The 27046-nt window shown below is 42.8% G+C and overlaps 1 protein-coding gene across 22 annotated transcripts in view; it reads right to left on the bottom strand.

The window, feature by feature from the left end:
- The window catches only part of RBFOX1 (RNA binding fox-1 homolog 1), a 2503848-nt gene that overhangs the window by 1274678 nt on the left and 1202124 nt on the right, over window positions 1-27046 (bottom strand).

Below are 27046 nucleotides of genomic sequence, written 5' to 3'. Positions count from 1 at the left end.
CTTTCTGTCCTAATGATACCCCCTACCTTCTTTTCCAATGTAGGTTTATATAAAAGCATCCACACATCTGCTGAAATTAGTTTACGAAAATGTATGCCTTTTTTTCTCTTCTCATTAAATCTTAATCAAATTTAAAATGACTGAAAATGGCTGCTATCTCTCAACTCAAAATGAAATATATTGTCTAGAACCAGTACAAAAATAGTGGCTACATATGTACCTTATATTTGGAAAACGTTTAATAGGATAAGGCGGTTGAAGGCACAAAAAAATACAGCAGGGTGAATACAACTGAAGCACATATACTTTCATTTTAACATTTTTTCAATTGATGATAACCTAAATGACAGCCTCATGAGTAGACAGCATAGGTTCTCAATCAGGGGTGATTTTGTCCTCCAGGTGACATTCAGGGGGAAAAAGAAACATCTAGAGATTTTTTGGTTGTCACAACTGCACAGGGTGCTATGGGCAGCTAAAGTCTAGGAATGCTGCTAAACATTCTGTGATACACAGAAATGTCCATACCTAAAATAAATTCATCCAGCCCGAAATGTCAAAACTGCTGTGGTTGAACCTGGTTGGGCGCAGTGGCTCACGTCTGTAATCCCAGCACTTTGGGAGGCCAAGGTGGGCAGATCACAAGGTCACAAGTTTGAGACCAGCCTGGTCAACATGGTGAAATCCCATCTCCATTAAAATAAAAAATTAGCTGGGTGTGGTGGCACACACCTGTAATCCCAGCTACTTGGGAGGCTAAGACAGGAGAATTGCTTGAACCCAGGAGGGGGAGATTGCAGTGAGCCAAGATCGCACCACTCCATTCCAGCCTGGGCAACAGAGCAGGATTCCATCTCAAAAAAAAAAAAAAAGAAAGAAAAGAAAAAAAAGAAAAATGTCTGATCAGTTATATGTTATAAAAAACCAAACGAACAAACATGAATTATTCAGAGAAAATGCATTGAATTAAGGAAAATGTCTTTGCAACCAGAACTCAACACTCTTAACTACCATGCTTAAAGTTATTATGAGAGAGAGAAAGAGAGACTCTTCTCTGAAATATCTTGTTACTGTAACACAGATAATTAATTAACTGATGTGAGGATGACAGCGTGTGTGATGTCACTCTCTTGAACAAGCCCTAACACACAGGTTCACTCCGATTGGACGGCTGTCTTTCCCCTTCCTTAAATTAATAAGAACGGATGTTCTCTTCTTTGGGAATGATGAATAAAAGGTTTAATTTACTGAGTGCTAAAAATAAAAGCCTTCTCATAACTCTTCAGCAGCATTTGGTGTGGCATACAGGCGGGTTTCAAAATCTGGATTATGAATTCTAATTTTTAACGCTTGTTATCAGCAAACTTTAAGGGTAAACAATATGTGATTTGTCCATGCACGTAGAGATACACAGTATGCATTCATATACATATAGCGACACACAGAATTAGCACACAGTCTAAAAACAGGCACTCTGATATGACAGACAACTTCCGCCAAGTATCCTGGCTACTCTAAGCCTGCGCATTAAAATGACTGAAAGTCAATACTAGGTTTCAGAATGTAATATCAGTCCACTTAACACCTACCGCATTTTTATAACATATAATTCATATAACTCCCATTTCTGTATAGTCCAATTAGCTTCAAACAGGTATATAATTGTTGGTCTTGAGGGATCTGTTAGGCCATGATTGCTAAATTATCTGGTAGCTAACAAGATGGCATTTCCAAATCCCTTTCACCGATGGCCACAGGTTCCAAACTAGGCCTTTCTGGCAGACTCTGTAACTCCACTGTACAAGAAATCTGTTAGACAATCTGTCACATAAACACAGATAGGAAATGTACATAATGCAACGCTTGAAGGAAAAAACGTCCAATAGACCATGAACTTTTACTGAATGAATTTTAACAGTTGGCAATCTGGTGTGCGGTTTTCAAAGTTTTCCTGTTGAAAAGGAATGTGACTTGCGTTTCATGTTTCCCTAGACTTGATTTAATTAAAATGACAAAGAATGAAAAAATATTTTTCACTCCTGGAAAAGGAAAAGTACAGGCAAAACACAAACCTTAGCTTATTAGTATGCTAGACAGAGGCTCCTCACCTACCAGTTTGGCAATGGTTTGGGAAATCCAAACACTTTTAGGTCTCAGGAAAAACAGCTCTATGTGGCTGACTAGGAAAGGTAATGTAATCATAATTGCATCAGTACGCCTCTCTCTTTGGTTTTCTTTCAGCCCTTATTATAATGCAGACACTAAATAAATAAAATGATTTAGAATAACATGTATAGTAAATATAACTAACTCTATTTAATATATATTAACTATAATTAATTAGAATAGTAATCCTAAAAAGCAGATGTTCTTATTCCCATTTTACACATGAAGAAACTAAGGCTCTGTAAGTAATTGCTTACATCATTGGCCATAATTCCTAGCCAGCGCTGCCCCCTACGGTCCCACACTCATCACTTGAATACAGAAGGCATTGATACATATATATTGAATAAATAAATAACATACTCCAAAGTCCTGGTCCCTTCTATGTTACTTGAATGTCCCTTACATGAGAAATTTTTTTAAGTTTAAAATCTATATTTTTCTGAAAACAATGAAGTGATTTAAACCAAATTCTCTACATTTTGAAGATGCAATGGGAATCTTAAAACTTTTGACCAATAGTCCAGAAACCAATAATATCTTTAAAAGCACCTACTGGCCAGGTGTGGTGGCTCACGCCTGTCATCCCAGCACTTTGGGAAGCTGAGCAGGAGGATTGCTTGAGCCCAGAAGTTCTAGACCAGCCTGGGCAACACGACAAGACCCTGGCTCTACTGAATAATTTGAAAATCAACTAGGCTTAAAAATTAAAATTCGTTTTTAAATTAATTTAAAAATTAGGTGGCATGTGCATGTATTCCTGGCTACTTGAGAAGTTGAGGTGTGAAGATTGCTTGAGCCCAGAAGTTGAAGTCTGCAGTGAGCTATAATCGCGCCAGTGCACTCCAGTCTGAATGACAAACAGAGACCCTATCTCTGAAAACTAAAAAAAAAAAATTAAAAAAAAGTGAAAGGACCTACTTTGTGTATAGTTAACAGGGATGCTGAATCAAATGAGCCTCACCTTTAAAGAGTTCAGAGGCGGCCGGGCGCAGTGGTTCACGCCAGTAATCCCAGCACTTTGGGAGGCTGAGGCGGGCAGATCACCAGGTCAGGAGACTGAGACCATCCTGGCCAAAATGGTGAAACCCTGTCGCAACTAAAAATACAAAAATTAACTGGACATGGTGGTGCGTGCCTGTAGTCCCAGCTACTCGGGAGGCTGAGGCAGGAGAATTGCTTGAACCCAGGAGGTAGAGGACGCTGTGAGCCCAGATTGTCCCACTGCACTCCAGCCTTGCAACAGAGTGAGGCTCCATCTCAAAAAAAAAAAAAAAAAAAAAAAAAAAAAAGAAGAGTTCAGAGGCAAGGTTAATAAAAACACAAAAATAATATAATAGATGGCTGGGATGTCTGTAATGCCATAAGCTTCCCAGGTTCCCACCTTATCCTTGGCTCATCTCATTCTATACCAACTCTTTGCAGGAACTGACTATAATCATGAGATAAACCACACCACACTGTTGATCTTAATGCAATAACCTCAACCAAGAGAGAGTTTTTCTCTGGGCTTTAGATGCATAAAGACAATGGTTGACCAGATGTCTCCCTGTGATATTATCAAAAGCCTCTAAAAGAAAATCTTCATGGCACATATATACATGTGTAACAAACCTGCACGTTGTGCACATGTACCCTAGAACTTAAAGTATAATAAAAAATTATATATCAAAAAAAAGAAAGAAAATCTCGGGCTAAACTCATTATTTCTGCAGTCTGTTCTCTCTTATTCTCATGTTCCCTGCTGATCCACTTGCATCCTCCTGTCATCCCAAGTCTAACATCTAGAAGTCATTCTGCATTACTCTCCTTCTCCCTGGGCCACAAATGCCTCCCACACATCTCTCCTCTCTGTTTCCACCTCAACAGGGTCTCATCATCTCCTGCCTGGAATACTTAAAACAGCTTCCTGACTTCTGCCACCCTCCCCTCCCATCAGCTTTACTCTCCCTCAAATCCATTCTCCACTCAGCCTTCAGAGGAACCCACAGAAAACGAAAACCTGGCCATTCCATTTTTCTGCTTCAAACTTGTGTATGACTCCCTGCTCTCACACAGAACCAAGCCCCAGCCCTTCAGAAGGTCACCTCTGCATTTTACCCACTAACAAAAGCGGTTTTTGTTCCTCCCCTGCCTCCCTATACCTTTCTTTCTCTCCTCAGCCACACAGACTCTGCATTTCGGCCTCTTTGGCCTTTTCTTCTTATTGTGCCTTCTATTAGTCCATTTTAACCCTGCTGATAAAGACATACCCGAGATTAGGAAAAAAAAAAAAATTTAATGGACTTACAGTTCCACATGGCTGGGGAGGCCTCACAATCATGGTGGAAGGCAAAGAGGAGTAAGTCATGTCTTACATGGATGGCAGCAGGCAAAGAGAGAGAGCTTGTGCAGGGAAACTTCTCTTTATAAAACCATCAGATCTCAGGAGACTTATTCATTATCACAAGAACAGCATGAGAAAGACCCCCTCCCATGATTCAATTACCTCCCATGGGGTCCCTCCCATGACCTGTAGGAATTGTGGAAGTTACAATTCAAGATGAGATTTGGGTGGGGTCACAGCCAAACCATGTCATACCTTCTGCTTGGAACATTGGCTTTTGGAGCCCTTGAGCATCCACCATGTACCAGGCATTGTGCCGGGTCCTGGGGAGAGCATATTCAATTAAGCAGACACTGTTCCTGCTCTTGTGGCATTTACAACCTGCCCAGTGCACACTGACAAAACCAAGTAAAGAAACACACCCGATTTCAATTGTGGTTCACAACAGGACAGCAACTGATGAGGATGCAGTGCATGACAAGAATAACTTCCTCATTTCACATAATGCTTTGTGAATATCAGTGACTCTGTCATTAGGGCCACTACATTATACATTATCTGTTCATATACACATATATATTTATATATCCCTATCACCAGACAGTGGCCTTCCTGAGTACTAACACTGTTCAAATCATCACTTTTGGCTCTACTGGAGAACATAAATGGGGATTCAATAAATGTTAATTGAATGAGTGCATTCATGGATGGATGGATGGATGGATGGATGGATGGATGGATGGATCAATGGATGAATGGCTGCATGGATGAATGGATAGCTAGATGGAGAGATGGGTAAATGGATAGGTAGGCTGGCAGGTAGATAGTGGATAGATGGGTAGATGGACAGATGGAAGGATGGCTGGATGAACAAATTAAAGAATGACTTAGTAAATGAAAGAGCATTTTTCTCTATCATTTCAGTTTTATAAATCACTGATTAAATTGCATCCTTGGTAACAAGTACATCTTGGAGTCTCTCATCAATGAGCTTGTGAGGACATCATTTACTAGTGGGAGAGAAGTTACAGAGCACACTGGGTATTTTCAAGTATTGTTAAGGCTCCTGCTCACATCCTTGAGAGATTTTCAGAAAGGTCCTTGTGTACTAGAGAGTTTCTGGGGATAAATGCTTCACAAGGAAAAATGAAAACAATGCAAAACCTCCTAAACAAGGCATGCTTGGCCAGGATGGGGGGATGGGAAAATGAGCAACAGGAGAAATCTTTTTATAAAAGAAGGAGCATTTTAGTTTACTTTGTGTTTGCTTTGCTTGTAGTAGTAGGGAAAAGAGAATGAACGTGAGAGATAGCATGCAGGAATCCTACAGGAAGAAAGGAAGGAAAACAAGGGAGGAAATAAATCTTCACACCTTTCAGATGGCCAATATTCAGCCAGAAAGGAATATATGCTTCCTTCATATACATGGAAGGGATACAATAGCTCACCCAGGCCTATGTGAAGAACAGGCAGTAGGTGTTCAGGGAAAACTGGGATTGGGAACTATTTTCCAAGTTCCATTCTAATAAAGTATTAAAGCAATATTTCCAAAGTGTGTCCTGCTGAATTTCCAGGCTCTGGCTCCAAGTACAGATTCCTGGTACTCACTTTCACATCAGAATCTCTCAGGGTGGAACTCAGAAAGATACATTTTTATTAAGCTGGTGCAAAAGCAATTGTGGTTACTTTCGCATGGCAAACACACAACCACTTTTGCACCAAACTAATATCATATTCCAAGGTTTTCATATTCTTCTGTTAAAAGACGAATCTGACTACTCCCTTGCAATTCCCCAAAATGTTTTGGCCAATGAAGGCGGGACAAGAGAAGGGGAGGCTGCCTTTCAAAGCACTTCATAGAAATACAGCCTCAATTGTTGGGAATTACAAAGAGAAAAGACAGGGAGACCGATATCACAAAACACTTGTTTTTGGCGACTTCTGCATACCTGAAGAGAAGGTGTGTTAGGGAGTTTTAATTTACAAGAAGGAAGACAGCAGAGGAACAGTGTTTCTTTTTTTTTTTTTTTTTTTTTGAGACTTGCTCTGTGTCCCAGGCTGGAGTGCAGTGGTGTGATCTCAGCTCACTGCAACCTCTGCTTCCTGGGTTCAAGTGATTCTCCTGTCTCAGCCTCCCGAGTAGCTGGAATTACAGGCGTGTGCCACCATGCCCGACTAATTTTTGTATTTTTAGTAGACACAGGATTTTCACCATGTTGGTCTCGATGGTCTCAATCTCTTGACCTCGTGATCCACCTACCTTGGCTTCTGAAAGTGCTGGGATTACAGGTGTGAGCCACCGTGCACGGCCAACAGTGTTCATTTCTAAGCAGAAAGACAAACATTCAAGTGGATGTGTCCCCCTTTAAGCACCAAAGTCCCACCCAGGAATTTTTCTATGAAGCTACCACTAAGTCAAGCTCTGTCCGCTGCTATTCTCACTAGCTGTTGAAGGGTTGGACGGCAATGACCCTTTCTATCACCTGGCAGCCTGTGAGGAAAGCTAGTTAGATACTGGGAGTTAAGGGCTTGGAAGAATTAAAAGCTTGGAAACAAAGCCTATGAATTCCTCAGAGCAATCTTTAGAAAGTGACTCTCTCAGGCATGTGGGATTGTCATTCCATAATATCTTGCTAGGAATTCATCCCAATGGCAAATTAGAATGACCCTCCCCCGACACTGACCACCGCTGACTGAGTCAGAGATAAGCATCTAATTCAATAGAGAAGGACTGTCTTCCGCAGCCTTGGGATGAGACAGAGGGTGTTTAGTCCATCTCTCTTCAAGGGCTAAAGCTGTGAGATGTAAAATGTGGGCTATATCCTGGCTACGCGAAGACAGACAGTAAGAAATAAGAGAAAATGAAGCTGGCTACATGAGGTGGCTCACACCTGTAATCCGAGCACTTTGAGAGGCCAAGGTGGGTGGATCATCTGAGGTAAGGAGTTCAAGATCAGCCTAGATGACATGGTGAAACCCCGTCTGTACTAAAATTACAAAAGATTAGCTGGGCATGGTGGCACATGCCTGTAATCCCAGCTACTTGGGAGGCTGAGGCAGGAGAACTGCTTGAATCCTGGAGGCAGAGGTTGCAGTGGGCCGAGATTGCCCCACTGCACTCCAGCCTGGGCAACAAAAGCAAAACTCTGTCTCAAAAAAAAAAAAAAAAAAAAGAAAAACAAGAAAATAAAAGAAAATGAAGCTGACAAGCAGAGAGTCGGAGAGAAAGAATCTAGCAGAGGACTTTAGGGGAAGCTATGTACACAGGAGAGCTGGTTCCCTTAGGATGTCTGGGTCCTATTTGTTCCCCAGAGATACTTACAACTGTCTCTTCTCCTGCCTCCCTTAGAACCCTGGCTCACTTGAGATCAGCGGCATTAGACATTATTAGCCCCATCCCTCATACAGCTGCCATCCACTCACCACCCCCCAGTGCACATTCCCTCATCCACCTCAATGACAGCAACAGCACTGAGCTCACTGCTTCTCCATCCACCATGACTCTGGTCATCACTCTTGGATGGTGCAGTCAACATCCTGGTCTTCCTTGTCTTTCTCATCACTGAGTCCAATCATGTTTGCTCCCAACTCCACCTCAGCCATACACTCCACAGATGCAGCCTAGACCCTCTCTCCAGCTCTGAATATCAAGCATCCATTCTTGGAGCATTGCCTTCTACTCTCCCAGCTCATCCACGCTGTTCACTGTTGCACTTGACTGGACTCATTCGATATCACCACCCTCTTGATCCTATTACTCCTTTTTTTTTTTTTTTTTTTTTGAGATGGAGTCTCACTCTGTCACCCAGGCTGGGGCACACTGGTGCAATCTTGGCTCATTGCAACCTCTACCTCCCAGGTTCAAGCAATTCTCCTGCCTCAGCCTCCCAAGTAGTTGGGACTACAGATGCCCAGCACCACACCCAGCTAACTTTTGTATTTTTAGTAAAGACAGGTTTTCACCATGTTGGCCAGGATGATCTTGATCTCTTTGACCTCGTGATCTGCCCACCTCAGCCTCCCAAATTGCTGGGATTACAGGTGTGAGCCACTGCACCCGGCCAATCCTTTTACTCTTTACTACCCTTGTCATATAGTCTCTTTCCTAATTTCTCAGCCTAAATACCACACGCCAGAACAGAAGCTACTTCCTGGCAGGTCACCAGATTCCTCTGGACAAATTATAAGCTTGCTTAAGCCCAACAACCTTGCAGACATAGATGAGTACTACTGTCTCCATCTTCTCCCATCCCACAGGCCCCATCTTCTTTATTTTCTCTTCAATATCCTATTTCATGCAGTGTACCACCTTTCTCTGCCTACTCATCAACACATGTATATTTAGAAATGGCCACCTAAGGCTCACACCTGTAATCCCAGCATCTTGGGAGGCTGAGGCGGATGAATCACGAGGTCAAGAGTTTGAGACCAGCCTGGCCAACATGGTGAAACCCCATCTCTACTAAAAATATAAAAATTAACCAGGCATGTTGGTGCATGCCTGTAGTCCCAGCTACTCAGGAGGCTGCGGTAGGAGGATCGCTTGAATCCAGGAGGCGGAAGTTGCAGTGAGCTGAGGCACTCCAGCCTAGGTGACAGAGTAAAACTCCGTCTCAAAAAAAAAAAAAAAAAAAAAATGAAAGAAAGAAATGGCCACCTAAGTCCCAAGTCTAAACAGTAGTGTTTTAGTTTAAGACCTTCTGAGTATTGTTTTTGCTTTTTCATTGAAATTTTAAAGAGGAAATCAAATTGGCCCAGCTTTCTGCATCCCATCTGAGCTGCATCCCTGGGTCAAATGCTCACCTTGGTTCATTCAGGTGGGTTTGTAATGTGGAAGGCCACAGCTTGGGAAGGGGCATCTCCCAGGGAAAGATGAGACTGGAGAAGTATCCCAAATAATATGTCTACCCCTCTAAGAGATATTGTGGGCTACAGCTGCTTGTGGGTTGCTTAGCAACTAGAAGTAGTTCTGAGCCACACAGGAGAGAATAGTGGTTTGGGGAAACAATTTGTCAAGAAATCAGGAAGGGTATATTGCACTGAACTCCAGTCAACACTTTCCTGTTCCCAAACTGCAGGTTGGATGACTGGGGCAGCTCAGGAGGCAAGAGGAAAGGGGCAGAAGGGAAGCAGGGAATGTTCCTCATTCCTCGACCATCCCGTCACTTGCCCAGGCATTTCATCTAGGCCTGAGCTGAGGCACAGCCCAGGGTAAGAGCCACAGTGGTTTCTGCTGAACTCAGAGCACGTTAATCATGCCTGTCACACTCCCGGAGAAAGGAGAGGTTGGCCGTCCTGACAATCTGCATTAACATGGGTGGATGGTGTTTGATTATACCTTCCTGACTGCAGTTTCCATTTGCATCTTTCATCAGAGGCCAAAGGATGTGCTATCTGCCCTGCCTGTCCTGTAGTCTCATCCTCACTGCCTGTATGCAACTGACCCCATGACAACACAAACTTCAGACTGCAAGGGGCCATCGGCATGCTCAAGTGGGATCCAGCTGCCCTTGAGTGCATGGGTTTTCACAACAGAGTTGTCCTACAAAAACAGGCTAGATTGATTTTCAGCTGGGGTCAGTTTCCAGGACACCTCTCATAGCCACAGAAAACCAGGCTATTCTAAGGGTGCAGAACTTCAAGCCACTAGCAGTGATAATGCAAAAGGAAGATGTCGTACACTAAGTCATCAACTGTCCATATTATGAGTTGCAAAATTCAGCACATATAATATTACAGATAACTAACAAAGCACCATGCACAATGTTAAGAATACTCAAATACAGTGGTGAGCACACACAGAAAAAACACTTATCATGCATAGTGTCCTAGTAGCATTATGCATGTCTCAGTAACCACTGCATTGCTTATATGCATGGTGAGGCTCTTATACAGTGCTCAGGAAATGTCTATGGAAAGCCCAAACATCTGCCTCTTGACTTTGCCTTCCTCATCTGTGACCAAACAACGCTAACCCCAACTCAGAGGGTTCAAAGAAGTTACAGCTAGAAGAAGAACTGTAAGTAATTTGATTTATTTGATAAATCCCAGGGTAACTTGAAAACAGTCAAAGTTATTAACTCCTGAGGATCCCAGTCCACTACCAAACACAGTCTAAAGTCTTTACTAAAATTGACTTGCAAACTTCACACGGCATCCAGCCCTATGCCATGAAACCAAGAGGCTACAGGATGTGGTCAAGCAAAGTTTGGAGATCAGACTATTTGGGTGTGAGTCCAACTCCACCAATTCTTAGGTGAGTGGCCTGGCCAGATTACATACTCTCCTTAAGCCTCACTCTCCTCTTCTTTAACATAGGAACAACAGTACACCTTTCACAGGTTTGTCTCGGGATACAATTTAGTTAATACCTGTGAGGCACACAGCACAGCGTCAGGCATTTATTAAGTGCTGGCTATCAAGTAATTAGTAATTATTACATTGTGCTGTCTTTTTAAACATTTCTTTCCAACTTGGGTTTATGAAAGACACCGATATGGACAGCATAAATGGGAAGGTCTTTGAGGAGACATCAGTAGAAACACAAACCCAGATATCCCCCAGGGTGAACGGCATTGGGATGAAATCCAGCTACTATCTCCTGGCACAAGAGTCAAGACCAAGAGGAGCCTGGCGGTTTCCTTGTCCCAACAGAAGAGCCTCATTGGCATGCTGATATGGTTTGGCTCTGTGTCCCCACCCAAATCGCATGTTGAATTATAACTCTTAATGTTGGGGGAGGGAGCTGGTGGGATGTGACTGAATCATGGGTGCAGACATCCCCCCTGCTGTTCTCCTGATAATGAATGAGTTCTCACAAGGTCTGGTTATTTAAAAGTGTGTAAAACTTCCCTCTTCACTGTCTCTCCTGCCGCCATGTGAAGATGTGCTTGCTTCCCCTTCGCCATTCCACCATGATTGTAAGTTTCCTGAGGCCTCCCAGCCATGCCTCCTATACAGCCTGTGAAACTCTAAGTCAATTAAACCTCTTTTCTTTATAAATTACCCAGTCTCAGGTAGTTCTTTATAGCAATGTGGCAATGGTGACACACACCATCTATTAGAGATGACTGGCATGAGGCTGCAGGGAAATGATGACTCCTGGAGAACCTAATGAAGCAGTGTCAATGGGTTGTGAAATACATTTAATTGTCAAGTTAGGTGCTGAAGACACTGACCAAGCAAAGCTTAGAACCAAGGGAAAAGAAAATAAAAGACCCAAATTTGTTTTCAAGCTGTAAACAAAATGAGTTAAACAGAAATATGTTCTCTGTGCTTAGTTCTGCACAGACACATTTTAAAAATAAAATTCATTTAGCTTAAATTAATGGAATTAAATAAAGTAAATGCAGGTCAGTAGGGAATTACTGGAGTATGTGAGCAACGATGCTGTGGACGCTCATTCCTGATTGAACAGTAAAAACAGCCTCTTCGTTCACTGACATGCTGTGGGTGATAGATCTTCTTCTCCTAAAATAGTGTCTGTGCAAAAGATGGGAGGAAACGATCGCCTATTAATTTGGTTTTTAAGTCCAGATGAAGAACCTTGAAAATAGCCAAAGAGCCAAAAATACTGAGTAACTTCACATTCAGAGGGACTGTTTCTTCTCTCTATATATAGCAAGTCAAAAATAGACATCTCGGATTCTGGGCCTGCAAGGGATGAAGTATGTCTATGCCCATCGACTGAAGAGAGAAAATTTATAATAAATCCCCCTATGTTATCAGTTTGCTTAAATGTCACCACCTCTGCAAACTTCCTAAACAAATGTGACCTTTTCCATAACCCTAATTTATTCAATACACGTGTACCATTTTGTGTCTATTTTCATTCATCCAACAAATAATCACTGAGTTACTACTACATCTCAGAAACTGTGTCTGGTTTGGGGATACAAATGATCGTGTCTTTCCTTATGTAACTTACAGTCTGTTGGGGTATTGACAGAAAAATCATCAACAAATTAATTAATTATAAAGACGGTAAGTGTTGAGAAGAAACTGGACTTGGGGTGGTAATTTTTCCCCCCAGAAAAAATAATATTTCAACTTGGACCTGTATGTTAAATAAAACTTTTTAAGACAAAAAAAAAGAAGTGAAGGAAAACCAGGCAGGACACTGTCAAAATTGTTCAGAGCATGTTTTACAACAACTGCAATTTGGTCTGTATCATGTATACAGGAATTAAATACCTGTTTTCTGAGCAAGAGCCTAGCACAGGACAGGACTGAATCTTCCAGGTATTTATGTGCTTATGGCTATTGGTGGTGTAAAATATACTAACAGAGAAAAGGCATTAAGAGGAGGAAAAGTAATTTCACTGGTAATTCAAGATACTGCATTACCATTCCAACAGCCACTTTTAATTCGGGTAGCTCTTGCATTTTCATGGTCAATATCACCCTTAAAACAGGTATAACATTTACTTAACTGTATTGAGCTGCATTTATCTTTTTAACCAGAAGAGAAAATGCATATTTCTTTTTTAAAGTATTCACCACATTTTCATGCTTTCCTCATTCTGTTTCCAGGAGCCAGAGTTTTTCTCCAATGCATTGAAAATGCAGATTTTAACCATTTCTAATTTGACTTTTAACTTTTGCTCCAAGAGAATGACCTCCAAACAACAAAGAGAAGAATGAAAACCAACACATGCTAAGTGAAGTTCGTGGTGGGAAAATGATGCAACAGAAGTCACGGTGTGTGTCACAAATCATTCATAAATGTATGGAACATTGGAATTTGATGAATGGCACATGTGGGATAAGTCCATCTACTGTTTGACTACCACATAGGCACCAGCTCCTACTTTGATTAAAATGAACAATCTAGACCCCAATCAATTGTGTCCCAGGTGCCATAAAATCTTGCAAACATTATGATTTCAGAATTAGATGCAGTGATTATAGGTAACTGAAGAGAAGGCAAACCACTTGGAAATGGGTAAATGCCCCAATATCTATAAATCTGGCTGGGGGTAGATGCTATATAAAATGAATGCTGGCCAGGCACGGTGGCTCCCACCTGTAATCCCAGAACTTTGAGAGGACAAGGCAAGTGGATCACCGAAGGTAAGGAGTTCGAGACCAGCCTGGCCAACATAGGGAAACCCCGTCTCTACTGAAAAAGAAATACAAAAATTAGCTGGGTGTGATGGCATGCCTATAGTCCCAGCTACTCGGGAGGCTGAGGCAGAAGAATCACTTGAATGCGGGAGGCAGAGGTTGCAGTGAGCTGAGATCGCACTACTGCCCTCCAGCCTTGGCGACAGAATGAGACACCGTCTCAAAACAAAACAAAACAAAACAAAACAACAACAACAACAATAACAACAAAATGAGTGCTAGCTATGACACGAAACATCTGTTATACAACAGACTGCTAATTGGTGGCTTGAAACCACTCTGAATGAGTAAATGTGATCCTTCGGTGGTAACATGGGTTCACTATGAAAAAGTTATAGCCAGCAAATCCTCTTCCATTCCTTTAAGGTCCTAGATACTTGGACTGACTAATGCTGTAGATTGAGTGTATTGCAGTATTAATGGAATTAATAAGGAATGTGGGCTGGAGCTTACACTCAGGGCTGATTCATCAATTTACCCAAAGAATGTTAATAAATGGAACAGCTGTGCACGTATATGTACATATCTTCCAGCAGGATTCACAAGCTCCTTGGAAGCTCGCCTCATGTTTGTCATTTATCATTTAACCTCCTGGAATGCCTAGCACATAGTAATAACTCAGTAAATGCCAAATGAAGGATCATCAGGTACAAATCATTGGAAGAGAAGAATACATTGGAAATGCAGGTGGTCATTCTCTAAAAAATATATAAAATACTTATAAACAGATTATAGGCTGTTAGCAAAGTCAGAGTTCTCTGTCTAGTTGGACATTTTTATCAATGATGGAAAGGATGACCTGAGAAGATGTGTTTATCATATTTACAGATGGTGCAGACCGGTAGTTAGCTTGCAAGCAAAGTGACAGAACCATGATTCAAAATTATATTTATAGACTGAATTCTATTTTAGAAGTTGCTTCCTATGTGCCAGGCACTATGCTACGTGCATTACATACATGAGCTAATCGAGTTAAATGAATACACAGTTCATAAATGAGGGCTTTCAGCTCAAAACTAAGGGAGAGTCAGGCACGGAAAAACTGTGGGATGGGTCTATTCGAAGGAAGGCTGAGGAGCCGTCATGGCCATCGAGAAGAGGAAGCTGGGGAAGGAACCCACGCCAGTAAGGAAGCCTTGGCCATTGGAGATGTAGGAGGAATAAGGCCTTCCTCAAAGATGTCCATGTCCTCATCTCCAGAACCTGTGAATGTGTTACCTTACATAGACAAAGGGACTTTGCAGATGTTATGTAATTAGGGATATTGAGATGGGGAGATTATCCTGGATTACCCAGGTGTGTCTTATGTTATCACAAGTGCCCTTAGAAGTGTCCAGGCATGGTGGCGCATGCCTGTAATCTCAGCATTTTCAGAGGCCAAGGGGGGTGGATCACCTGAGGTCAGGAGTTCAAGACCAGCCTGGCCAACATGGTGAAGCCCCATCTCTACTAAAAATACAAAAATTAGCCAGGTTTGGTGGTGCCTGCCTGTAATTCCAGCTACTTGGGAGGCTGAGGCATGGAAATTTCTTGAACCCAGGAGGTGGAGGTTACGGTGAGCAGAGATGGTGCCGCTATACTCCAGTCTGGGAAACAGAGTGAGATCCCCATCTCAAAAAAAAAAAAAAAAAATGAAAAGAGGTTGGAGCTAGAGGAAAAGGAGGTGTGATGATGGAGCAGAGGTTGGAGTGATGTGCTTTGAAGGGTGGAGGAAGGCACCATGAGCCAAGGAAAGTGGCAGTCCCCAGAAACAGGAAAAAGCAAGAAAACGGATTCTTCCCTGGAGCCTCCGGAAGGAACTGAGCCCTGCTAACACCTGGATTTTATCCCCCTAAGACTCCTTCCAGATATCTGATCTCTAGAACCCCGGGATAATACGTTCATAAGGTTCTTGCTTTAAGCCACTGAATTTGTGGTAATTTGTTACAGCACCAATGAGAAACTATGTAATACAGAGGAATGGGACATTCTGAGAATAGCGAGTCTATCTCACTCCTAGGCTGGCCTCTGGCCCCACACTTGCATTCATATCTGAGTCCCATGAGAAAGGTGATGGGCTACACCCGGGGGCAGGTCAGGGGCTTCAAGACAGAGGCTCTACAGTGTCTGGTGGAAGTGATAACTGAAATAGTGGCTCCATTTTTAAAAGTTGTTCATCCAACAGAACACAATGCTGAAATGAAGCAAACCTTCTCTGCTTCTCATTACTGACTCTTGTCTTTCTCTATGACTTCTCATTTGCTATGCCAAAAATTCCCATCAGCTATACCTACACAACATCTGACCACTTTTCACTGCATCCATACCCCCATGTGGGGCCAAGGCAGCATCGACTCCCACCTGAACCACTGCAATGGCTTCCAACTGAGCTCCTGGCTTTCTCCTCTGACTTTCTCTCTGTTCCCAAATCAACAGCCCGAAGGATGGCATCTCACAAGATAGCATGATGATTTCATTAAATATTATTATTGTTATCATTATTATTATTGAGACAGAGTCTCATTCTGTAGCCCAAGCTGGAGTGCAGTGGTGCAATCTCAGCTCAGTGCAACATCCGCCTCCTAGATTCAAGCAATTCTCCTGCCTCAGCCTCCTCAGTAGCAGGGATTACAAGTGTGCACCACCACACCCAGCTAAGTTTTGTATTTTTATTAGAGATGGGGTTTCACCACATCGCTAAGGCTGGTCTGGAACTCCTGATCTCATGATCTGCCCACCTTGGCCTCCCAGAGTGCTGGGATTGCAGGCGTGAGCCACTGCACCCAGCCTACTATTATTTCTCTTGAGACAGGGTCTCACTCTGTTACTCAGGCTGGAGTGCAGTGCTGCGATCTCGGTTCACTGCAACCTCCGCCTCCTGGGTTCAGGCAATTCTTGTGCCTCAGCCTCCCCAATAGCTGGGATTACAGGCATCTGCCACCACACCCAGCTCATTTTTTTTTTTTTTTTTTTTTTGTATTTTTAGTAAAGACGAGGTTTCACCCTGTTGGCCAGGCTGGTCTTGGACTCCTGACCTCAGGTGATCCACCCACCTTGCCCTCCCAAAGTGCTGGTATTACAGGCATGAGCCACTGTGCCCAGCCTTATTAAATATTATTCTTATTGAAGATTTTGAGACACTAGCTTCAGGTAAAATAACGTCAATGATAATAGCAAATTTGTTAAATATTAACTATGCCTGAAGCATGTTTCTGAGCACTTCAGGGTGAGCAAAGTGGCTCACACGTATAATCCTAGCACTTTGGGAAGCCCAGGTGGGAGGACTGCTTAAAGTCAGGAATTCAAGACCAGCCTAGAAAACGAGTGAGATCCCCACCTTCACAAAAAAATTAAAATGCAATAATAGGTCAGGCCAGATGGCATGCACCTATAGTCTCAGCTTCTTGGGAGGCTGTGGCAGGAGGATCTGTTGAACTCAGGAGTTAGAAGCTACAGTGAGCTATAGTCATGCAGTGGCACTACAGCCTTGGTGACAGAATATGACCCTGTCTCTATTTTTTAAAAAAAGAAAGAAAGCAGTTTTCTGGACATGTTCATATATAAACTCCTTAAATCATCACAGTAACTCTACAAACGACCATTGTTAGCCCCATTTTACAAATGAGAAAACTGAGTCACCAAGAATGATTTGCTCCAACACACAAAGCTGGTAAAGTAGCCAGGACTACAGGTGCACCCCAATGGAGGCTCAAAATCCTGTGATGGCTGTCTTCCCATCACATTCAGACTAAGTGCCCAAGTCCTTGTAATACCTGCCAAGACCTCATGCCATTCACATCTCCCACTTACCTCCAACATCATCTTTGTACTCACTTCCCTTCAAACCCCACCATTTACACCCTCAGAGCCCCTGTTTTATCTGCTTGCAGATTTCTCTGACACCTGCCAACTGAGCAGACATTTACTTAGATACCTGGTCTGCCTGTTGAGAAGTACCACATGATGCTTCCTGGGCTTAGGTAGTGGGCTGGACTGTCACTGTATGCCACCAAAATGCTCCTTTTCCCTCCATCTTCCAGGGCTTGTGGAAAGACTTTTATTTCCATATTTCCTCTGTCGCCATCCACCTGCCTCACCTATGCTAGAACCAGGTATCATTCTTGACTCTTTGCACCACATCCACAGCCATAGGATCCTCTGTTTTCCATCCTAATTTTATTCAAATCACCCGCTTCTCCCAAACCCATTACCCCTAACTTAGTTCAATCACCTGCCTTTCCCCACCTAGACCATTGCAGTAGCATTTTTTTATTTTATTTTTTGAGATAGGATCTTGCTCTGTCACCCAGACTGGAGTGCAGTGGCACAATCATGGCTCACTGCATCCTCAAACCCCTGGGCTCAGGCAATCCTCCCTCCTCAGCCCCCCAAGTAGCTGGGACTACAGGTGCACAATAACACACCTGGCTAATTTTTGTATTTTTTTTTCTTCTGGAGATGGGGACTCACTGTTGCCCATGCCAGTCTCGAACACATGGCCTCAATAAACCCTCCTATCTCAGCCTCCCAAAGTGCTGGGGTGACAGGTATGAGCTACTGTTCCTGACCACAGTACCTTCTTAACTAGTCTCCCTGCCTTTAATCTTGTATCCACTGACTTATCATCCACACTGCAGCCAGAGTGGCCTTTCTAAAATGCAAACAGAACCTTGTTGCCAAGCACTTGGTGACTGTCTACCTCTTGCCAGGTATAGTCTAAACTTCCCATCACAGCATTCAGAGCCTTTGTGACCATCTTGTTCCCCCATCTGGCTTCTTTCCTCTCACACCTGGCCTTACTCTCCACCCATCAGCAGAACTTGCAGCTCCCAAGCACAGCACATCGTTCCTGCCTCTATTCTTCGGCCTGTGCCATTCCATCCATCCGTCATGTCTTCCCTCTTCTCTCCTAATTCGACTCCACTTGAGTTTGCCTAGAAAACACCTTTTTCCTTCTTCAAAGCCCTTCTCTGGCATCAACTTTTCCATGAAGCATCCCTAAGCTCTTGCACTCTGACAGCATTAATCCAAACTTCCTTTCTTCGTACAAATTCTCATTGTTCACATTTGTACATCATAGCATTTTGTCATTCTCCGGCCACATCCATTCTGAGCTCCTCAAGAGGAGAGACTGAGTCTTACTTTTTTATATTCCTTGGTGCCCAGCACAATGTTGAGAACCTTAGCCAGCACACAGTAGGTGTATTAGTCAGTTCTCACGCTGCTAATAAAGACATACCTGGGACTGGGTAATTTATAAAGGAAAGAGTTTTTTTGTTTTTTGTTTTTTGTTTTTTTTTTTTTCTTTTTGAGATGGAGTTTCACTCTTGTTGCCCAGACTGGAGTACAGTGATGTGATCTAGGCTCACTGCAACCTCCACCACCTGGGTTCAAGTAATTCTCCTGCCCCAGCCTCCCAAGTAGCTGGGATTACAGGCATGTGTCACCATACCTGGCTAATTTTGTATTTTTAGTAGAGATGGGGTTTCACTATGTTGGTCAGGCTGGTCTTGAACTCCTGGCCTCAGGTGATTCACCCACCTTGGCCTCCCAAAGTGCTGGGATTACAGGTATGAGCCACCATGCTGGCCAGGAAAGAGGTGCAATTGGCTCACAGTTCACATTCATGACGAAAGACAAAGGGGAAAGCAAGACACATCTTACATGGCAGCAGGCAAGAGAGCTTGTGCAGGGGAATTCCCATTTATAAAACCATCAGATCTCATGAGACTTATTCACTTCCATGAGAAGAGTATGGCGGAAACTGCCCCCATGATTCAATTATCTCCACCTGGCCCCACCCTTGACACATGGGGATTATTACATTTCAAAATGAGATTTGGGTGGGGACACAGCCAAACCATATCAGCAGGCATTAACATAATATTTATTGAATGAGGAACAAACAGACAAAGAGGTGCACGTGGATGAATGAATGAAGAATCATCTGCGTTGCACCCGAGAAAATACCAGGGCCTTTAGGATCTATAGAAAAGCGAATGTTGGGTAAATATGAGAAACGGCTTTCTGACAACTGTTGTTATTCTATAATGGAAGGGGCTAGCCCCTAGGGTCAATGAGAAACCCTGCAGCAGCAGTGGTTGGGAGCTGGCAAAGATCCCAGGGCTGTGTGCACGGCTGATGCCAAGGTTTTACTCCTTCATCAAGACCTTTTCTCCCACTTTCCACCAAAGCTCTCTCCACAGACACATTTCAAACATTTGGAACTTGCTTGAAGATAATTAAAATCCAGCACCAATCACAGCTGGCAATCCAGAGGCAGCCACGACATTTCACAGCTAATAACTGAATATGCTCCTTAATCCCCCACACAAGGATGACTGCCAAATCAGTGGGAGAGGCGCACCTTCTCTTCCAGGAAACAGCATGGAGCAGGTGCATGTCACTGAATATGCACCTCCCAGACAAGTCTGTGCACTCCGCAGGTCCATAAACCCAACCACATCTCAAATGCACTGTGATCTAAGAATAGGCTTTACTACTTCCTACACGATACTCTGATAAAGCTAATAAATCTCTAGTAAAACAAGCAATCACAGCCTCATTTGTGTGTTGAATTAATTTAGACTTCCGATGGCCAATTTGACTCAAAAATTGAAGTTCTTGTATTATATACAATAAAAATGATTATATCAAAGAACTATATAGATGAGCATGTATATTTTATTTACAGAGCCCAATGAATATTCTTCTCACTGTAGATTTCAGGACATGAGCTGCTTTCAGATAATAGTAACAGCAATGATGGTGATGATGACAGCAAGCTTATTATCCAGTGTGTGTTAAGCACTTTACATATATTAATTCCTAGAATCACCATAACAACCCTATAAAGTAACAGAATTACTTCCGTTTTACAGATGAGAAAACCAAGGCACAGAAAGCACAAGTTACTTCCTTAATAACAGAATATGCCTCTATTATACAGAATAAAAAATTTCAATAAAAAGGAACTACATACACATACATTAGTTTTGTATGCCACCCAGTAAATACTGCTCTTATTGAAGGTTTCAGTATATGAACTTAATAATAATGAAAATGGTAACAGCCAACGTATGGAATGCTAACTAGGCGTCAAGCACTTTTTTTTTTTTTTTTTTTTTTTTTTTTTTGAGACAAGGTCTCCCTCTGTTGTCCAGGCTGGAGTGCAGTGGTATAATCTCAGCTCACTGCAACCTCTGCCTCCCAGGCTCAAGTGATCCTCCCACCTCAGCCTTCCAAGTAGCTGGAACTACAGGCACACACCACCACACTTGGCTAAGTGCTTTTGTATTTGTTGTAGGGATGGGGTCTCACTATGTTGCCCAGGCTGATCTTGAACTCCCAGGCTCAAGCGATTTGCCTGCCTCGGCCTCTCAAAGTGCTGGGATTACAGGCATGAGCCACCGTGCCCGGCCTCTCATCAAACACATTTCTAAGTGCTTTCATGCATTAACTCCTGAGCCCTCACAGCAATACTATAAATTATCCTTATTATTCCATTTTACAGATGAGAAAACTGAGGACCAGGGTGTGATTTGCTCCCAGTCACACACCTGGTAATGGGTGAACCCAGAGCATGATCTCAGGCCAACTGGCTTCAGAGGTTGTGTAATACTCTGAAATCGCTATCTCTTTATAGAATCATACTACCATTGTATCATACTGATAATACAATTGTTTAAATCATTATAAATCATGTCAAATCATGGCATATAGAATTATATCATACTAGTAATACATTATATTATATCATAATGGTAATATAATTGTTTGCAAAAAATAATCTACTTTACTTGGCAGCTCCACATCCTCCTCAACATTTTTACTCTTTCATTAAGGTGTTAAGGAGAATTCAACACCATTCAACACAAATGCATGAATGCCATGTCCATACATACGCCTCTTTATTTTGCACTTTTCTGCTTCATACTGGTAAGCTTTCCTGTCTAAATTCTCACCGCCACTTTCATCGCATAAAATATTCCAAACGAGGCCATGCTCAGAGTTCGGAACTACTCCCCGTACCACCGGCCATATTTCAACAATGTGGGAACAGTTTCCTATAGACTGGGGTCTGGAATTCTCGGTGATAAGGAGAATAATGTAAACGTAAGATGACGATGATAATGAAGAAATACTCTGGATGGCTTTTATCACCTGGGATCCACAGGAAGCCTGCCAAGAGGGCAGAAGCACATTCTATCAGCAGAGGGCACATTATCAATGCAGCCAGACCTTCACTTTATAAGATTTAATATGGAAATACTATACTTAAGAAGATTTATATGAAAGTCTCTTTTCCCATTGTTATAGGGTTTCTGTGTCACTCTACAGCATATCAACCCTACCCTACCTCGCAATATCAGCAGGGCTAATCTATAATAACTAGACACACTGGAGTTCACCCCACAGTCTGCATTGGAATCATAGAAACTCAATTATTCACTGAGATAGAATACTGAAAAGGCAAAACACTGATGGAGAGTTGGTGTCAGGACATTAATGAAAGGACTCCAGGGATGACAGCATGACCCCCAAATGCTCAAGAAGTTTACACCACTGAGAGCTAGAGCCTGTTATGGGCAGAACCCAGGAGACATGTGGTGGGAGTTTGCAGGGGTCAAGACAGGTCTAACCTACTTCCCTTTGTTCATTCTCTGGATGATCAGACACTTTTGAAATTTCACAACAGTTCTTTCAAATTGCTTCTGTCTCAGTGGGGGTATAGGGGCCTCTCTGCCTGTCTTTCTGAGGTGTGCCCGTGAGAAGAAGTGGGTTTGTTTTGATTTTTGAGACAAGGTATCGTTCTGCTGACCAGGCTGGAGTGCAGTGGGACAATCACGGCTCACTGCAGCCTCGGTCTCCTGGGCTCAACAGATCCTCCCACCTCGGCCTCCCAAGTAGCTGGGACGACAGGTGTGCATCACCACACCAGGCCTATTTTAGTCCTTTCTTTCAAAACCTACCCTGCCTTTCTCCAACTCCTAGATTATCTCTTTTCCCCCTTCTTGTCCTCTGCTTTCTTTTCTCTCTCTTTCCAGGACACTTTCCTTCTCCCTCCCTCTTTTCCTCTTACTTTCATTTTCTCTCTCTCCTGTCTCTGCCTTCTCCCTTCTCTCTCTCCCTTCTTCACCCTTCTCTCTTTCTCTTCATCTCTCCATCTGTTTTTGTACCTGTCTTTCTATGTTTGTCTATTGCATAGAGATGGACAGGGAAGGAGGGACAGAAGGAAGGAAGGAAGGGAGGAGGGAGGGAGGGAAAGAGAGAAAGAGAGACAGAGAGAGAATAAGAGAGAGAGGATGAGAGAGAGAGACAGAGAGAGAAAGAGAGAGAGAGGGAGAAAATGAGAGAGAGAGAGACAGAGAAACAGCTAGCTACAATAGAAAGTAAAATGCCAACAAGATTCTACAATTCAGTAACATTAAATAGATGAGGTATACCTAGTGGTAGCCAGGGGCTGGGGAAGGGGTAAATGGGGAGGGGTTGCTTAATGGGCATGGGATTCGTTTTGGGAAGCTAATGTACTAAATACCATTGAATTGTACACTTGACAATGATTGACATTATGCTATGTAAATTTTCCCTCCATAAAAAGGTAAAAAGAGTAATGGTGATTAAACTCTTTCTCCCTGAATAAAAGAAATTTGAAACCCTTCTGAAACAGAAGCAAACTCTGCAAACTATCAAAACCTGTGTGTGTGTGTGTGTGTGTGTGTGTGTGTGTGTGTGTGTGTGTGTGAATTAGATCCACAGAATAAACCAGGCAATACAAATCTTCCCAACAGAAATGGCTACAAAGTCCATCAAATTGTTTTCAAAACAAACAGAATTTTCTTCACAAAAAAATAGTGATAAATCACATACAGTAGATAAACTTGTTTTTCTTTGGTAGGAACATGAAGTCACAGTCTTTCTATTAGCCCAGGCTCCCGCCCTATAAGACTGACCCTTATACACAACACAGCACTGCCTAATCCCAAGCCCACAGAAATGGTGAGGGGTTGGGTAGGGGGTGTGAAGAAGGTAAACTGAACACTACTGCCAATTTTTAATATAATTGGAATATTCAGGAGAGGCTGTTAATTTGATCAAGAGCATTTAAACGAGAAGACAATGATTTTAGATTATTCCTCCTTCAGCTTAGCTATCAATGCTTAAAGTGAGAGCCCAATGTTACCCTCCCCAAACTTCATACCTGTTGACCATACTCTCCTTCCTGTCTGCATATGGAAGTAGATTCTGGCTAAAAAATCAACCCAGGACAAAAAATCCTGGTTTCTCTATCTACTCAGATTTCAGCTCCATGCTTTGAAAAATAATATTACTAAAAAGTATAAAGTTGTTTCATCCTCATTATTAAAGTCAAATAAGTTATTTGTGGAAATCTGCAAAGATATTAAACAACACATAGCGAAATATTTAGTTCATCCACATCTTCAATATCCGAGTAATAATAATATTATAGAGTATTTTTTTCCTGTATTCTGTTTGGTATATCGACTTAGATGCAATAAATACAAATATCTATAGATAGTCTTTTCGAAACAAAAGTAAAACATAGTGCAAATAGTGTTGTATAACTTGTTTGTTTCCATTTAATAGCATCTCAGGAACACTGTTCCATCTCATTGAACCTTAACCTAAGGCATTATTTATCGTGGTTGCAAGGTCATTTCATCTTAGAAGAGGAATTATTACATGTCTTTCGACATCCCTATAGTTGAACATTTAGGTTGCTTATGTTTTTAGCCCTGTAAACAATGCTGCAGTGAACATCCTTGTAGATCCATCTTTACAAAGTTATAATTATCTCCCCACATTCACACACACACACACACACACACACACACACACACACACACAGTGCTCTTAACATATACTAGGGTTTCTCAACCTCAGCACTGTTAACAAGTGAAGTTGGATAATTCTTTACGGTGAGGGCTGTTCTGCAGGATGCTGAGTAGCATCCCTGGAGCCCCCTTCCTTCACTTTTAATGTTTAGAAATGTTTCCATACATGGTTAGATGTCATCCAGGGGGCACAGGATTACTGACTGTTGATAACCACTGCAATATTATAATGGAAGCACCCAGTAAAATGAGACATAATCTCGATTTATCTTTGATACTTGTCCTCCAAGTTGCCAGACAGCTTAGACTGCCTCCTTAACGCAGGCAACACTTTTGTTGTTGTTGTTGTTTGTTTGTTCATTTGTTTTCTTTTGTTTTGAAACAAGTCTCGCTCTGTCACCCAGGCTGGAGTGCAGTGGTGCAATCTCGGCTCACTGCAACCTCTGCCTCTTGTGTTCAAGTGATTCTCCTGCCTCAGCCTCCCGAGTAGCTGGGATTATAGGCACATGCCACCGCATCCGGCTAATTTTTGTATTTTTAGTAGAGATGGGTTTTCACCATGTTGGCCAGGCTGGTCTTGAACTCCTGACCTAGTGATCCACCTGCCTCGGCCTCCCAAAGTGCTGAGATTACAGGCATGAGCCACCACGCCTGGCCAGAACTGGCACTTCTTACAAGGACAACTTGCCCAAATGCAAGACTGTTTCCCAGCCTCAAGACCCGAGCTCCCCGCCCTCTGTGTGTTACTAGGATTCAGTGTGGATCTCTTATCTGGGCTCCTCATTTCTCATCTATTCTGATTCTCTCTGGACCATGGCCTTCCTGGACCTGCAGTGCTGCATCTTAGCTGAACTCTCATCTAGCGACTGGGATTCCTATACCTCCCCACGTCCTCTGGGCCACATCTCTGCATCAGTGCTGGTCCTCCACTGTGTCTTGCTCTTGGTCTTTATCCGCTCCCCTGTGTAGGAAGACATACTTGACATACTTCCTTTCTTTTTTTTTTTTTTTTGAGACAGAGTCTCAGTCTGTCACCCAGGCTGGAGTGCAGTGGCACAATCTTGGCTCATTGCAATTTTCACCTCCCAGGTTCGAGCAATTCTCCCACCTCAGCCTTCCAACTAGCTGGGATTACAGGCATGCACCATCAAACCTGGCTAATTTTTGTATTTTTAGTAGAGACGGGGTTTCACCGTGTTGCCCAGGCTGGTCCCAAACTCCTAACCTCAGGTGATCTGCCTGCCTCAGTCTCCCAAAGCGCTGGGATTACAGGCCTGAGCCACCACGCCTGGTCAGGAAGACATGCTTCCTACAGGGATCATGGCAAGATTTATTATCAATCTCTCAAAAAGTTTCTCTGTAGCTTGTGGAAGGCCGAACAAAGTGTTGGTCAGATACACACAACAAACACTGTGTTGTTATCACAGAAAGTTGGGTGTTGACAGACTAGACAGAGAAGTGAACAGCAGCAACCTGAGAGGAAAAACAATGATGAAAGGAAAGTTCTGCACTGTTCACAATTGTGAATACATGGAATCAAACTAGCTGCCCATCAGTGGTGGCCTGGATAAAGAAAATGTAGTACATATACAGCATGGAATACTATGCAGCCATAAAAAAGAAAATCATTTCCTTTGCAGCAATGTGGATGCAGCTGGAGGCCATTAACCTAAGTGAATTAACCTAGGAACAGAAAACTGAATACTGCATGTTCTCACTTGTAAGTAGGAGCTAAGCATTTGACATGGTTTGGATCTCTGTCCTTGCCAAATCTCATGTCAAATTATGGTCTCCAATGTTGGAGGTGGGGCCTGGTGGGAGGTGGTTGGCTCATAGGGGTGGATTTATCAGGAATGATTTGGCACCATCCCCTTGGTGCTATTTTTGTGCTAGTGAGTGAGTTCCCCTGAGATCCAGTTGTTTAAAAGTGTTCAGCGCCTCCCCTCTTGCTCTCTTTTGCTCCTGCTCCTGCCATGTGAGACACCTTACTCCCCCTTTGTCTTCTGCCATGATTGGAAGCTTCCTGAGGCCTCCCCAGGAGCAGAATCCATTATGCTTCCTGTACAGCCTGCAGGACCATGTACCTCTCTTCTTTAAAAATTACCCAGTCTCAGGCATTTCTTTATAGCAGTGCGAGAATGGATAATACAAGTGAACTAATACATGGACATAAGATGGGAACAATAGACAAGGGGGCCACCGGAGGGGAAAGAGAGGGAGGAGGGCATGGGCTGAAGAACCACCTATTGGATACTACACTCACTACCTGGGTGATGGGATCATCCACACCCTGAACCTCAGTATCACACAGTACACCCATGTAACAAACCTGTACCTACATGTACCCCTGAATCTAAAGAAAGTTGAGTTAAAAAAAAAAAAAAAAAGGAGAAGTGGTCGGGCGTCGTGGCTCACACCTGTAATGTCAACATTTTGGGAGGCCAAGGTGGGCAGATCACCTAAGGTCAGGAGTTCTAGACCAGCCAGGCCAACATGGGAAAACTCCATCTCTACTAATAAAATACAAAAATTAGCCAGGTGTGGTGGCACTTACCTGTAATCCCACCTACTCAGGAGGCTGAGGCAGGAGAAT

Source organism: Pongo abelii, chromosome 18, assembly GCF_028885655.2.
Source record: "Pongo abelii isolate AG06213 chromosome 18, NHGRI_mPonAbe1-v2.0_pri, whole genome shotgun sequence".
NCBI classification, from domain to species: Eukaryota; Metazoa; Chordata; class Mammalia; order Primates; family Hominidae; genus Pongo; species Pongo abelii.
Note: the sequence above shows the minus strand (reverse complement) of the source record. Positions and strands in the feature narration are given on the sequence as shown.